The sequence below is a fragment of the Stegodyphus dumicola genome, chromosome 9, assembly GCF_044657685.1.
Source record: "Stegodyphus dumicola isolate Sdum_Otavi_A_Nest chromosome 9, ASM4465768v1".
NCBI lineage: Eukaryota > Metazoa > Arthropoda > Arachnida > Araneae > Eresidae > Stegodyphus > Stegodyphus dumicola.
The window spans coordinates 159,322,571-159,338,039 of NC_140776.1; the positions used below are offsets into that span (position 1 = coordinate 159,322,571).

The 15,469-nt window shown below is 32.0% G+C and overlaps 1 long non-coding RNA gene across 2 annotated transcripts in view; it reads left to right on the forward strand.

The window, feature by feature from the left end:
• The window catches only part of LOC146995522 (uncharacterized), a 465,923-nt gene extending 459,726 nt beyond the window's left edge, over positions 1 to 6,197 (forward strand). The window contains exon 3 of one of the 2 annotated variants that reach the window (XR_015043123.1): positions 5,860 to 6,197. This is a non-coding gene — a long non-coding RNA (uncharacterized LOC146995522). Of the gene's footprint in view, positions 1 to 263; positions 444 to 5,859 lie in introns of those variants that run through there. The other variant, XR_015043122.1, reaches the window with a different exon arrangement.
• Positions 6,198 to 15,469: the final 9,272 nt, after the last annotated feature.

Consider the following 15,469-nt stretch of genomic DNA (forward strand, 5'->3'; position numbering starts at 1 on the left):
GCCACGAAAAATTCTCTTCAGAATTAATTTTAAAGCAGTTTTATATTTTTTTGGAGGAAACGAGTCTTTTATTCTGTCCTTACGTACAGATATCACGCAAAAACATCGTTAAATTGCATTCGATAACGGTCAAAATGGATATTGGCAAGATGGAAACTTTTCGCGATTACAATACTTCCTTTTTACTTCGTACAAGGAAGTAAAAAGACTGAAAACTCTCAAATTTTATATTACGTCTAAATGGGTGTTTTTTTCATTTACAGGCACATAGAACCGTATTGCACCACATGGCGCTGTGTGCGCCTGAATTCTTTTGAGTAGTTTAGAACATTGCTGACTGTGAGAGATGTAAAACGAAAGTTCATTAGGTTGCGAAAGTCAAACTAAATTTATATGTTTTTCTTTATTGTAAATGTATTTATTTGTGCGTCAATAAAATTTGGATAAAATGACAGAATGTGAGTATCAATGCTGTGTCTGGCAGGTAAGCGAAATTTCTTTATTATTTGATTTGAATATTGAGTTTTAGAATAATACGAACGCGATATTAGATGTAAGTTGCATATTTATTATACATGTTTCAACAGCATTTGGGTTAACGCCGCATTGGACTAAATATTTTTAAAAACAGCATATCTTTAGAATTTCCGATAGACAGCTTCTCGCGCTGGAGGAAAAAAAAATGTTTTATTCCTTACAGTGTTGACACTTTGTTGAGTTTTTAAATAAAAATTCATGAAATTTTCATAAAATATGACGTAAGCACAATAAAAGAAATTCCAAATTTGGGCTTCCAGGTACTCATATTCAAATGGAAGTCTATGTCTATGTTATTCAGAATTTGGTGACTCTGGGTATCGTTGTCTTTACAATACTAGAAAAATGCATACATTCATGTAGAAGTTTCATTCTTTAAATATAACTCAGAACGACAGCATTTGGTGGTAACAATTGGATGAGTGATTTGGACATTTAAATTGATTCAACCCGAAATGCCGTTTAGAGAATAATTGTCCTTCTGTAACGCCCATTTGGGCTAATAAAAATTACCGACAGATTTAAATATTTATAAGAAATGTTTTACTAATATAATATGATAATGCGTTTTTAAAGGAGCTTCCCTTTTTCCAGAATTTTAGAATTTTCGAGCTTAATCTTCGTCAAGTATTAAACTATGCTGTACAAGGCTTTTCAAAAGGACTGCGTAGCTAAATATCATGTCATCAGCTAAAAGATAATCCCAGTAATGTTGCAGAGTGTCACGTTTGTTAACCCATTTTCTTATGATGGTACTATATTGCCAATTTTACTTCCATCGGTTCCTATTAGGATGTAAATTAATTAACGACTATTATAGAACAGAGTTCTTGAATTTAATAGGAGCTATTGGCAGCGATAACGACTATCTTTGTACTATTTTCTCGTAGCTCTTAGATTTGTTTACCTAAATCAGCTTTAGACTTCCACAAATAGAGTAGAACTGGTCTTTCGCCTGATTCAAAAGACCGGCACCATAACTTAAAGTAGGACCTTACCAAGTGAATTGTGTAATTATATTACTTAAGTTTGCTATTGACTTTTGTGTTCTGTTAATTTCGCTAGAAGCAGTTACTTGTTCTATTATTAAACGAGTCATGTAAGAAGTTGAGTTGAAGTTCCGATAAATTTCTTAACGCGGTGTTATTCCAATGGAAAACTAAGACGAGGAGATAAGTTGCCTGACTATCTACACCAGAGGTTTCTCAACCAGGGATAAATTACCCTCACTTGGAATGGCAATTTCTTATCTTCTGGAAAAAATGCGAGTCAAACTTTTATTTAATGCATCTACCGAATTTTTAATTCTAGCGGTTTTATTGATTGCTGATTATAATAAAAGCCATACTTCTAGGATCTGTTAAAGCTCCGGTGCTTGATAACTCTGCAAATTCGTCCATTTTCCAGACCCTATCAAATAAAGCTAATGAAATTAGTATACTTCATTCGTGGTTTATACTCAGCAAGAGCCCTAAATAGGGTAATCTCTGATATGTTGTTGCGCAAATGGATCGAAATACATTATTAATACAACATCTTCTTCAGCAATCATTACTGATAATGGCCCTAGAACGCTAATTATACCCCACTTTCGCTGGGAAGACCTAAATATGCAAGAAAAGTTGAGGAGCCGAGAAAGATAATTCCCAAAAATACGTTATCCCATTCAAGAAGAGATATTTTTATGAGCATTTCTTATCTGATCAAGAATACTTTAAACGGACCAGAAGCTAACATAAGAAAAATAATAACATAAGCTATTTATAAAGAATAGAATAACATAAGCTATTTATAAAGAATGGAATTTTACATGAAAATGAAGAATACTGTTAAAAATATCTTACTTCATTTTATGCTTCGAATTATATCTTGTTGCTATTAATTTACCCGTCATTATTAGTCCAAAGGGACTTGAGTCCCAAAGGACTATTACTTTCGTTTTGGCATTTTGCGTCGGACTGATAAATGTCGGTTCACTTTTCAAACTGTTGCCACAAAATGTTAGAGTCCTGCATTATATTGAAGAAATTAAATAATGAAAATCTGCGTAAATGTATGTATATTTCTTACATTGTCATAAAATAACGGTACATAGAGTCATCGAATTTTGAATAACGTAATCCTCCAACGAATATGAGCATGTTTAAGACCAAATTTGAAATTTGAAATTTGTTTTATGATCGATTTCCTATTTTTTAAAACTTTGACGAATTTTTGATTAACAAACTCAAGGATTTCAAAGCGAGCAATGGCAACGTTGTGCAGAAAAAACATTTTTATCTCCAGCGCGTGAGTCTCTGTATCGGAAATTCTAAAGATAGGCTCGTTTTAAAACTATTTTGCGATATTGCTGTTGCACTGGATCTTATGGTTTAAGTGCGAGGAACATGATATTTAATAAAGAAAGGTAACACACAAAATGTTAAAAAACGCCCCTTTGGACGTAATTTAAAATCTGAAACATTTCAGATTTTGTTTATTTTTATTTATTTTTTTTTATTATTTAATTTATATTTCATTATTTTACTCTCTTTGGAGTTGTCTTATTATTTCACTTAATTCCTGCGTAATTCATTATTTACTAATTTAAAATTATTTTTTTATTGATTAATAATATATCTTTTTGTTTTTATTAATTTTAATTATCCGTTGTTTTATTTATTATTATTTCCTTTATTAAATTTGTTCACTGTTCCTGGTTGCTTCTACAGAGCTTCGACATTTTAAGATTAGAAATTAAGTTATTAAACTGTGAAAAAAAATTTCTTTTTTTCAGCGATCCTCCATGAAGGCTTCCATTCCCTTGAACATGTAGTTCTTATATGTTTATTATTATTAATTAAGTTATCTAATTCTTTAATTACAATGCTACTTCCCATCTATGATTTATATTGTTTATTATAAAAGTTATCGTAATGACTCATCGTAATATCACGTCTACCAAAAAGACAGTAAATTTATAATTTGTAGTTATGACAAAATTTCTTACAATGCATTTAAGAAATCATTACTGTTTGCAATATTTTGTTATTTTCTGAAAACAAAGTGACCTCAGTTTTGATTTCAGTTAGTAAAATGGTTGACTTCGAATAAACTGGCTCTCATTTCCAACAGTTAGACAATTTATCTCTAACAGGATGATAAAAAAAATAAAACTCTTACTACGTTTATCATGGAGAAGTTTTGAAAACTTCTAGAAGTATTAAAGTTTCTAAACTTCATTATAGAATTAGCAGCTTAAAGGGTCAAGATGGAGGTAAAACGTTTTATTGCAGCCTCAAACATTTTAGAGTTTCCATTATTGCGAAACTCTGGTCTCGTTATCAAAGAATTATTTTCGTTTTCAGAAGAACGGAACGATAACCGTTAAACTTACTTAGCAGTAACTGCCGGGTTAAATTCATATCACACATTCATGGTTAAATATATCAAAACATATTGAGCAACAAGCGCTACAAATTCAGAACGAAGAAGTGAATTAATGACAATTTTTTTACAACAAAAGTGGTCCGTCAATTACTTAAAGTAACTCAAAGATTTCAATCTTATGTGTTCGTTAATTTACATTAACATTTATTGGACGTCAGCGACACTGAATGATGGACGGATAACGGAGACTGCCGAATAACACGAATCCTTGGGAAGTTCGGTTATTAAAATAAATCAGCTGAATAAAAATCAACCTTTTATTGCACATTTTGCCCAATAAAATAAAATCATAATTGAGTATCTGCAATGTTGCCCTAGTTCTTTCAACAGCAAGTGAAAGTAGATTAATTATAATAATGAAGCATTGTCTAAAAATAGCGCCATGGGAAATAACATACTGTAGCAGAGATTGAAAGGATTTGTCAGTAAACTGGGTGGGCATATTTGATCACGTTAACTAATTAAAGTTAAAATCATTATAATTAACTACTTGCGAGCCCAACAGTAGCCAAACGGTAATGTCACTGAACAGTGATAGTTTTTTCCGGGGTTCGAACTCTGACGAACAGACTAGCTGCATGGGTTTTCTTCGTGGCTTTTCCAAGTGAAAGGTATATACGAAGTAATTTCTCTTAAAACGTCTTCCATGAAGGCATCCCTTCTCTTAGACAGATTATTCACGATGCCTAAAAGATTTGTTTGACTAAGGCGTTTGTTTGTTAAGAAATAATTATTGATTGGTAGAGATTGCCAATAGATAAATCACATTTCCACAACTATGTTCTAGATTTATTTTATAACCAGCAACTGAATCTCTGTACATGACCATTGTTCAACAAGTTGCTTAATAAATAAAGCTCTATGTTTTGTGGCTTATCAATTCAATCTTGTTTAGTTCCTCTAAAGCTTAACACTTCTCTTCACTTTTAAGAACTATTTTCTTTCCTTATTTCATTTGACATATTTTAATATCATGCGAAAGCAAAATCAGGTATGCTAGATTATAATGTATAAAATACACATATACTAGATTAGTATACCAGATTAGTATATACCAGACTAGAACTGATGTCAGCGTAGAATCAAAATTGATTTTTATCTATGCTTTATGTCGATTCTCTACCGGTACAGAGATTCTGTGCAACGCCCATTCAACGTTGCGTTCCCAAATATAACAGCGTTCGTAATAATTTATGATGCAAGACATTTTTAAAATAGTTCGTTAAAAGTTTCATTCAAAACTATTAAATAGTAAACAAATAATAGCAGTGTGTAAGTATTGCATGTAACCGTAGCTGGATAAAATAAGAGTTAATATTTAATCTTTCAAGGCAGATGAAAGTTCTTTCTGGAAAAGAAACATGACAATATTACAGAGTTGACTCTTAATACTCTTTCTATAGCGGTTTTTCATCTATTCCAAAACTGACAAAGATTTATCTCGCACACCGTCCTTCCCTTAACGTCTGTTATTATTAGATACCACCCATATGGTGATTAAGTACCACTTCCACTAGTGTTTCTAAAAAAGAATTAAACTGTTTAACCAATCGCTTGTCAGTCCCCAAGATTTAAAGATTTAAATTTATTTTTTAACTAAACCATCACGTTATATATCACTATAACGACGTTAGACGTCTAGAAAAATTCTGTTTCTAAACATTTTAATGCTTTATGATAGTGCAACCATTAACTGAATATTTGCTATATGAGCTACTTCCAGGGCTAAAGATTTAATATATTTCATCTGTATGAAAGTCTAGATTAATTTTTCGTTTTATATATTACTTAATAATTTGAATACTGTTATGCTATAGATATATTCTAAAAAGTATGAAATGTTTTGTATCATGACTTTCAGAGGCAACTGATTTTGGTCCTTTTTCTTTCCAGTTGAGACCATATTCTTTAACGACAGTTCCCTGACAGTTAGAGCAATGCTACGAAGTGAAAAAATGTCTCTTAAGCATTCTAAACGATCTAAGGTTCGGCAAGCTTGAAGAGGAGCTGACAGCTCAGATCCATGCATAATTCTGAGCAAGTAAAGCATTTCTCTCTAAAACGTAATATTGAGGAAAAAATATAACTCAGAAAATTAAATACTCATGTGAAAGAAAAGAACAGTATCCAAGTACTTAATTTTAAGATATTTCTTAGGTAGTAAAATTGTCGACATGGTTCAAATTGCCGGAATTGTACTTCAGAATTTATTTTTAGTTCAAAGAGTTTTAGCCAAGAAGTCATATTAATTTCGTTTTAAAGTTAAATAATAAATATATTATTTTCAGTAAAAGTTTGCAAATAGCATACTTAAGAAACGTTATATGATGAAACTGCAGATTGCAGTAAAAGATAAAGAGCTATATGATATTAATATTTTGAGAAAAGAGAGATACAGTATATGAAGAATCATTGTACACCGAGTCAAACAAAATTGGACAGTTTTTTATATCTCCCTTCCTCTGAACCGATTAAACTTCCGTTTTTCATTCCTCGAAAACGCAACTTAGGAACTGCCTTTCTAGCGTGCCTTCCTAGTGTCGTGGTTCTGCACACTGGGCCGGTATTCCAAAGGTCCGGGTTCGATTCCTGGCGAAGGCGGTTGCTCATTTTTCCTCTTGCCTGCTTCCAAAGAATATCCTAATGTCTCTACAGTGGCGCCCGAACTAAAAGTGTTTTGGATGATGATTCTCCTCACCCAGAAGTTTGCGATTTGGTCCCCTAAAATCTCCAGTCGGTTTTAAAAGGGGGAGTATAGAGGATATTTCTCCCGCCTTCCTGGCGTGCCTTCGCGGTGTAGTGGTTCTGCACACTGGGCCGGTATTCCAGAGGTCCATGGTTTGATTTCCGGAGGAGGCGGTTGCTAATTTTTCATCTCGTCTGCTTCCTAAAAATACCTAATGTCTCTAAAATATAGTCAATTTATATATAGCCTTTTTCTAACATAGATATTTTGACAAAAAAGCGGACCTATTCTGGATTGAAGTATGGAATTTTTTTCCATACTTCAATCCTACTCCCCAAAATGTCAGAAAGAAAAGTAACCTGAGTATTTTTTTAAAAAAGTAGGTCTCAATAATTTAGCTCCTTAATTAAATGAATTTGATATATATTTTTTAATATTTCTTTTCTATTAAACTTACTTATTCCTAATTTCAGAATTCGAAATTTATGATCAATCTAAATACAATTAGCACATTTTATATGATTTATTTTTTAAATTTGTATTTTTAAATAACAGTTATAAATATTCGAAAATGATTTTGAACTATAAACTATAAAAATTTCGCCATTATCATATAAATGTAATTCTAGGCATACATGCAAAAAAGTAGAGTTTTTTGTTTTCCAAAAATCACCCAAAATATACATGAGTTTATATAATAGTACGTTTTGAAATTCAGCATATTAGCTATGAACAATAATAACGCCAAATTTCGTTTACGCACTGTTTTATAATCTTCTATAAATTGTAGCAGTTATTCGGAAACTTAAATTTCCAAATAAAAGTTAACATAGAATAATTCGTGTGGAATTTCTTTATTTTCATTTTTGTTAAATAAAACATTACATGAAAAGCTATTTTTTAAATTTATGAAGAACATTAATAAAACGTTTATATATCATTTTTTTTTTCCTTTCGTAAGCGAAAATTTTCACTTTCGCCATTTTTTCATCTGCTGTTTGACTTCATTTTATTTGCAACAAAATTTATTTTGCTCTCATTTCAAATTTGTACACCATATACGCATTTAATATTTCTGAGTAGGTCAAAAATATAAATAAAAAAAATAAAAACAAAATCTGAAATGTTTCAGATTTTAAATTACGTCCAAAGGGGCGTTTTTTAACATTTTGTGTGTTACCTTTCTTTATTAAATATCATGTTCCTCGCACTTAAACCATAGGATCCAGTGCAACAGCAATATCGCAAAATAGTTTTAAAACGAGCATATCTTTAGAATTTCCGATACAGAGACTCACGCGCTGGAGATAAAAATGTTTTTTCTGCACAACGTTGCCATTGCTCGCTTTGAAATCCTTGAGTTTGTTAATCAAAAATTCGTCAAAGTTTTAAAAAATAGGAAATCGATCATAAAACAAATTTCAAATTTCAAATTGGGTCTTCCACATGCTCATATTCGTTGGAGGATTACGTTATTCAAAATTCGATGACTCTATGTACCGTTGTTTTATAACAATACGAGAAATATACATACATTTATGCAGATTTTTCATTATTTAATTTTTTCAAATACAATGCAGGACTCTAACATTTTGTGGCAACAGTTTGAAAAGTGAACTGACATTTATGAGTCCGACGCAAAATGCCAAAACGAAACTAATAGTCCTTCGGGATTCAAATCCCTTTGGACTAAAAATAATGTCTATGTTTAACAGCGGCAACATTTACTAAAATATAAGAATTTTAACTGCTTTTCTGTATGTAGAAAAGGCAACAAATAAAAATGATTTTGAAGATGTTTTATGTCCAAAGATAATAAATAATACTTGGCCTTTACTACATAGTAAATTTCTTAAACATATTGTTGTTTGCATATGAAAGAACTCACAATTATCATCTGTTTCATTCAAAGCAAAATATATTTTTATGTAAACATAGGATTTAGATTAAACACATTTTTAAAACTTAACTTCTGATTTGTTAAGACCTAAATTCTATCCTTACACCAGGCTGCGTTCATTTTCTAGTTTTCTTAGTTTAAAAATTTGCGTTTAGAAATCACGCATAAATTAGGTTGGTTATTGAAATGCGGCGAAACACACGAAGAGTATCTGCATAAGGAAAGCAATGCCTTTATGGAAAATTTTCTGAGGAAAAGCGGCTCGTATTCATAAAGCACATGTTGGAAATCACAAAAACCATGCAGCTAGCTCGTTCGCGTGGGTTGGTTTCAGGACACAATATCAGCAGTCCTTAACCGCTCGAACACTAAAACAGAATCACTTAAAGAGCTAGGTTATTAGATTAAGTGCGTTACGTTAGTTATCCAAATATTATAATTTAGATCAGCGGTGTCCAACCTTGTGCTCGCCGATCGTTTTGTATGTGCTCGCCAGCCCGATTAGGTACTATGAACAAAAAATATTTTAAAAATAACCATTCATTTATATTTAATTGTTAAAATATGGTAAGCATTTATAGTCATAAGTTACCTTGTAAGACGTTATAAAATAACTGATTGCGAGACTGATTAACATTATAGCGAACGTGGAATCTTATTGCTTCATTCCGATGATAGATGGCTCAGCAGGGAAAAAGTACTTTAACGATTTGCAGAACTTCTTTCGCTAGTAAAGAATTGGACGATAATAATTGGTTATCCAGTCTGTATTTTCTCACGGATATAACAGCTAAACTGAACAATGATCTCCAGGGAAAAGAAAAAACCCTTTTTGAATTGACTGCGACTGTAACTGCTTTTCAGATAAAGTTAAATTTGTGGATAAATCAGATGAAAGAAAACAATTTCACCCATTTTCAGAATTTATCAAGCCATATTATTAATTGAACAGAGCAATTGAAACAGAGAAATACACGGAAAACCTAAATATACTGAAAAATAATTTTGAACTTCGCTTCTCTGAATGCCATAAAGTTCAAACAATATTATTCATCTCAAACCCATTTGCCGGAATTAATATTTCATATGTATCATAAGATTGGAAATATGTTTAACAAAAATGTTGATGTTTTGGAAGTGTGCTCGATATAGTTCAAAATGTGCTCTCGAGAGGCCAAAGGTTGGACCCCAGTGATTTAGGTCTTTACTATAACTTCTCCTTTCCGTATTCCTCATCAGAATGCAAATTAGCTTTGTGTGTATTTACGTTGCGAGTGTGATGTTTAGGATATTTAGGATGCTGATTAGCTGAGAAAATTTAGTTAAATGAGCTTCCCGTAATCGCGTCTTGCTGTTAGTAATTTCAACCAGCTCTGTTTATTAATCATATTCCGGCTTTAGCCTTCTTCCTGGCCGTTGCTTTAAATACGCATCGGTAAAATACACTCATGTCCATAAATTAAGGATAATTCGGAGTCACGCGGAAATCGAACAAAATAAATATATCACCTTTAAAATCACTACACACATCTTCAAGAATCATATGCAAATTTCAGGAAGTAACAAGATGACACCGATGGTACGTCACAATGACGAGAGTGTAAGAGAGTGATATATAAGGAATACAGGCAAAGAAGTAAAATTGTTCGCAAGCGCTATATAAGCATTTCAGAGCAATAACCGAATAGTTATGACACAAAAGACTCATTTGGATGATTTTTTACGTAGTAGAATTATCTTCTGGGCGTACCCAACTGGGAGGATCAGATGGAATTTCCCAGAGTGTCATCTCCAGGCTTTGGCAACGATTCCAAGATGATGGTAATGTGAGTAGACGTTAAAGCACAGGTCGCCCCAGAGTTACAACGCCGAATGAGGACCGGTATTTGGCAGTTACTGCCAAAAGAAACAGGCGGAGCACAGCCTCAGACCTGTCTCGTCAGCTCTCTTCAGCCACTGGTACGACGATTTCAAGGCAGACCGTGTACAGACGCTTGGAGCAGATTGGTCTATATGCTCGTAGACCTGTCAGATGCGTTCCACTTACTTCAACTCACCGTCGCCTGCAGTTAGCCTGGAGTAGAGAGCATGCATTGTGGACACCGCAACGGTCGGCTTGTGTGATGTTTTCCGACAAGTCCAGGTGTAGCTTGCAGTCTGATTCTCGCCGGACTTTCATATAGACAGCTCCAGGTAACCGTTACCACCAAGAAAACATCATTGAACGACACCGTTACGGTGGTGCAGGAGTGCTCGTTTGGGGTGGAATTATTCTGGGTTGAAGAACTGACCTGCATGTTCAAATTGGAACCATGACAAGCCAAATCTATCGGGACGTCATTCTGGAACAACATGTACGTTTGTTTCGGGGCGCCATGGGCGCACAATTTGTGTTTATGGATGACAACACCCGTCCTTACCGTGCAAACATCGTAAGCGAATGCCTTTAATCGGAGGATATCACCCGTATGGACTAGCCAGCATTCTCACCGGACTTGAATCCAGTACAGCACGTGTGGGACAAGCTTGGCCGACGAGTTGCAGCCCGTCAATATCGTCCTACATGTCTACCGGAACTTCGAAGAGCATTGCTTTTTGAGTGGTGTAATATCCCCCAAGATCAGATCGATAATTTGATACTCAGCATGCCTAGGCGTTGTACGGACTGTATTGCATCGTCTGGGAGACATACAGTGTATTAACAATCATACCAACCATGTAATATTAGTTTTTTTGTAAATAGTTTTTTTTTTTTTTTTTTTTTTTTTTTTGTAATTTGCTCCGGGGAGAAAATATCGCTAATTTTTTTAATAATATCAAACATATAGCATCTGTTTTTTCTCTTTACCTTTTGTTTAATAAATAAGCTTTACAAATAAGTCAAATTTGTTTTGCTTCTAACTCTTCCTTTGCCTGATTTTGCATTATCCTTAATTTATGGACATGAGTGTATATGTAAGCTAGCTTATTCTATTTAATGTATAGTCTATGTTATTGATGTTGGAATTTTATTGTCTGTTCTGGTAATTTAAAATATCCATAACTTGTAGAAATTTCGTCTGTAGCTAAAGTTGTGCCTTTATGTTCAACGTGTGAGTAGAATAAAAAGGTTATTTAAAATTTGTCTGTAATTTGTGATTTGTTCAAGCGGTAGCGATAACTGACTGTCTATCTAGTAGGGTGTGCAGGATTTTAACTTAGTTTCTATTTATAATTACAACTAGATTCTAATTAAGTTCAACTAAGATTCTAAATTACTCGTTGATTTGCAAATATTTAAATTATTATTAGATTTTCAGACACAAACAATGCTGTTTTCCTGACACATCAGTTTTTAAACTACTAAGCCATAGTGCAAAGGAATATCCAATTACATTTGCTATTATTGTATTCACTTCATATTACTGGATGTCTTCAGCTTAGATCTTTAATAAATAATAAATAAAGGTAAAAGGCAAAATGTTAAAAAGACGGCCCTTTGGACGTAATTTAAAATCTGAAAATTCTGATATTTTTAATTAATATATTTTTGCTATTTATTTATTTTTATTTAATTATTTTTCTTATTTATTTATTATTTGTACAAAATTTAATCTTTTTTATTTTATGCTATATGATTTTTGTGATTTAAAAAATAAGAAACTTGAACTTATTCGGAAGTATAGGTAATATTTTAACACACTTTTAAACATAAGATGATAAAATTGCGTAAAGCATGAACCGCACGCTGATGAAACTATGGAAAATTGTTCCTGTAATATATCTGAAAGACGTACTGATCGTTCTTTGTGGTATTTTCTCTTTTAATGCAGAATGAAGTTTTCCAACGCATCGTGATGAATACAGGGTAGCAAAGAGTTCTTTCGAAATAAAGGATAATCAAATGAATCAAATCTAACTTAAAAAAAAAGTCATTCATATGAGTAACATGTTTAAGGGGACTCATACACCTTAAAATTCATAAGACATTCGAATATGTGACTGTTGCAAGAATTTGAATAACTTATTTATTTTAAAAGATATTCATTCCAACTTTTTATAGCTGATTACCTAATATAGCTGATTTCTGAAATAGTAATCAAAATGTTTGTGTTGCCACAAATATTTTTATAATTTAATCCGCTTTGTGACCAAATTTTTCGACAAGTTTCCCCCTTGCGTGCACAGTTTAAAACATTCTGTTGCATAATTTAATTCCATATTTAATATATAGCTTTTATAACATTTGGAAACTGCTGTGAACCTAAAATTCTAAGAATTTCATGTTAAATTTTTATTTTATTTGGAGTCGAGTTTATAAAATGTATTTTAGTAACAAAATCTGTAATGTTTTCGTGCATAATTTTTTTAATACTAAAATATTCATCAAACTTTTGGTTCACTTAGAAAATAATGCCCATATAAAGAATTCCTTGAAATTTCAAGTACGTACCATTAGCCATTTTTAAAATATCATGAGCGCAAGGTGGGAACATGACGAAATATTTTGTCACAAAGCGGATTAAATTACAAAATTATTTGTGGCAACACAAATTATCTGGTTACTAGTTTCTAAAGCAGCTATATTATGTAGTCAGCAGTAAAAAATTGGAAGTAATTGCTTTTAAAATAAATAAAATAGCCGAATTCTTGCAACAGTCACATATTCGAAGATCATAAGGGGTTTAAGGTGTATGAGCCCCCTTAAAGTACACAATGGCGAATGAATAAATTAAAATTTTAAAAATAAATATTTGAAGAACTATAATTCAGTAAAACAATTCTAATAATGAAAATAACATTCTAAAAAGAAACAAAAGTGTTAAAACTTAATAACTATGGTTAAAAAATATGATACGAAGTAAAAATGCATGCAAGAAAGAGAAAATGATACTTTATTTTGTTCGCGCAGAAGGAAAGGGGAATTGAGATAGGTTGTCTTAAATGAGAAGTTTCTCAAATAAATTATTCTTGGCACAAAGTAAAAACGTTCTCATGGGTAAATTTAGGAATTATTGATTTCACACCAAATTTTGTAGAATTTCGTTTTTAGCTGTAATTTGAGATAAAGAATCAAAATGAAAAAATATTGGCATATCATTTCAGAAAAAGTTCAATTTTTGTGTCAAAATACATATGTTCGAATAACGCTATATAAAAATCTAAGATGTATCCTAAATCGCGCTTTCCAGTTATGGAAAACAGAAGTTGAATTTCATCAATCAGCCGAATCGAACGAAAGCTATAAAACTGTCAGGCCCCCCTTTTTTGACTGAGTATTGTGACTGTGAATGAATTAAGAAATTGGTTTCAAAAAATTCATTAATAAGTAAAAAATTAAAATTAACTTGCAAATAGATAATTTACAAAATTTACTTTTCTTTGCGGTTCTGGAATACAATTGGGAAGCTCAAAACCATGTAATCCCTTTAATAACTCGTTCTTTTCGAAGAAGCTTCTAAGGAATTTTCTAGAAAAATGTTGAAAGAAAATATGTTACAAACAAAAATTAGCTAATTCTTTTATTTGCTTCTCAAAGGAACCAATAATCTTTTTCATTTTTTTTTCAGTTTAAGAAAGGAAATGAGCCGTGTTTATTATCTTATAACATAGCATTTTATATAACTTTATGCGGTTTCACTAGGTAAAAACGGCATAATAAATAAAATGCTAAAGAAAATAGCCTTTGTACTAGCCAACTAAACACTAAAAATCCTCTGTATAGTTAGCAAGATACAGCACAATATTTTCCCGAGAATAACAGTTGGCCGTTGCCATTGCGAATGTCAACTCATAAATTCGTTCGACTAATAACGGAAGTGCAGAAACATAAATCCTACCTCGACTACGAATCATATGCTCCCATATCTAAGAAAATGTCATTAATCCAAATAATTTAGGAGCTCCACTTGAATATAAACATATCAGTATATGCTGAACTATTCAAATTACCTAGCAGAATAATTAAAGACATGATTTTAAGAAATGCAGTTGAACATCATATATCCAAAACTTATATTATTCGAATACCATATAATGCTTTCTAGAAGCAAGTAAAATTATTGTTGGTTTATCTCTGTGTTTTTAAATTTCGCGTTGGTGTACAGAATTTAAAAGGATAATATAGAAATATATATAGAATTTAAAAGGATAGTACATATTTCTTCCAATATCTGTAAACCCGTCTACATCTATCTAAATTATTATTTTAATAGCTTGTTACAGTGCAGTACGCAATTTTAATAAGTTTTTAAATTCTGTACGTACTTTTAAAAATCTATTAAATCATCTACACAACGCATTATATATTCATAAAAATGAATCACCAATCTTTATATACTTGCCAAAATGTCCATGCCATGTGTATGTTTAGTAGCTTTTTGTTAATGCAGTGCAGTATATATTTTTAAAAAGCTGTTATATTGCTAGTCTAAAACAACCGCTCTTTTCCTAACAATAGACTTAGCAAATGCGTTGAAGTTATGTCATTAAATTCGTAATAAAATTATGTTTAATAAAAATGAATAACATATTTAGGGAAATGAAAATAATTTCATTGCTAAACAGTTAAAAAAAATTATACTTTCTATTTTTAGTTTAAAGAAATGAAAATATTTTATTTTTATAACCTTTGTTGAAATATAATGCAGAATAATACTAAAATTTAAGGCTGTTTCAACTACATTACATATATTTAGATTGCATTGGATTATTCAATTACGACAAAGCACACGAGGGCTCTCTGCCTAAAGGCAGGGATTCCTTCGTGGAGGACTTTCTAAGGGAAACTGGCTCGTATACACGTTACACATGGGAAAAACCACGAAAACGCCCATGCAGCCAGCCCGTTCGCGGGATTCAAACCTCGGACCGAACTACCAGTGTTCAGCGTCTTTACCGCCCGCTGGTGGGCAAACATATTTAGAAGGTAATATAGT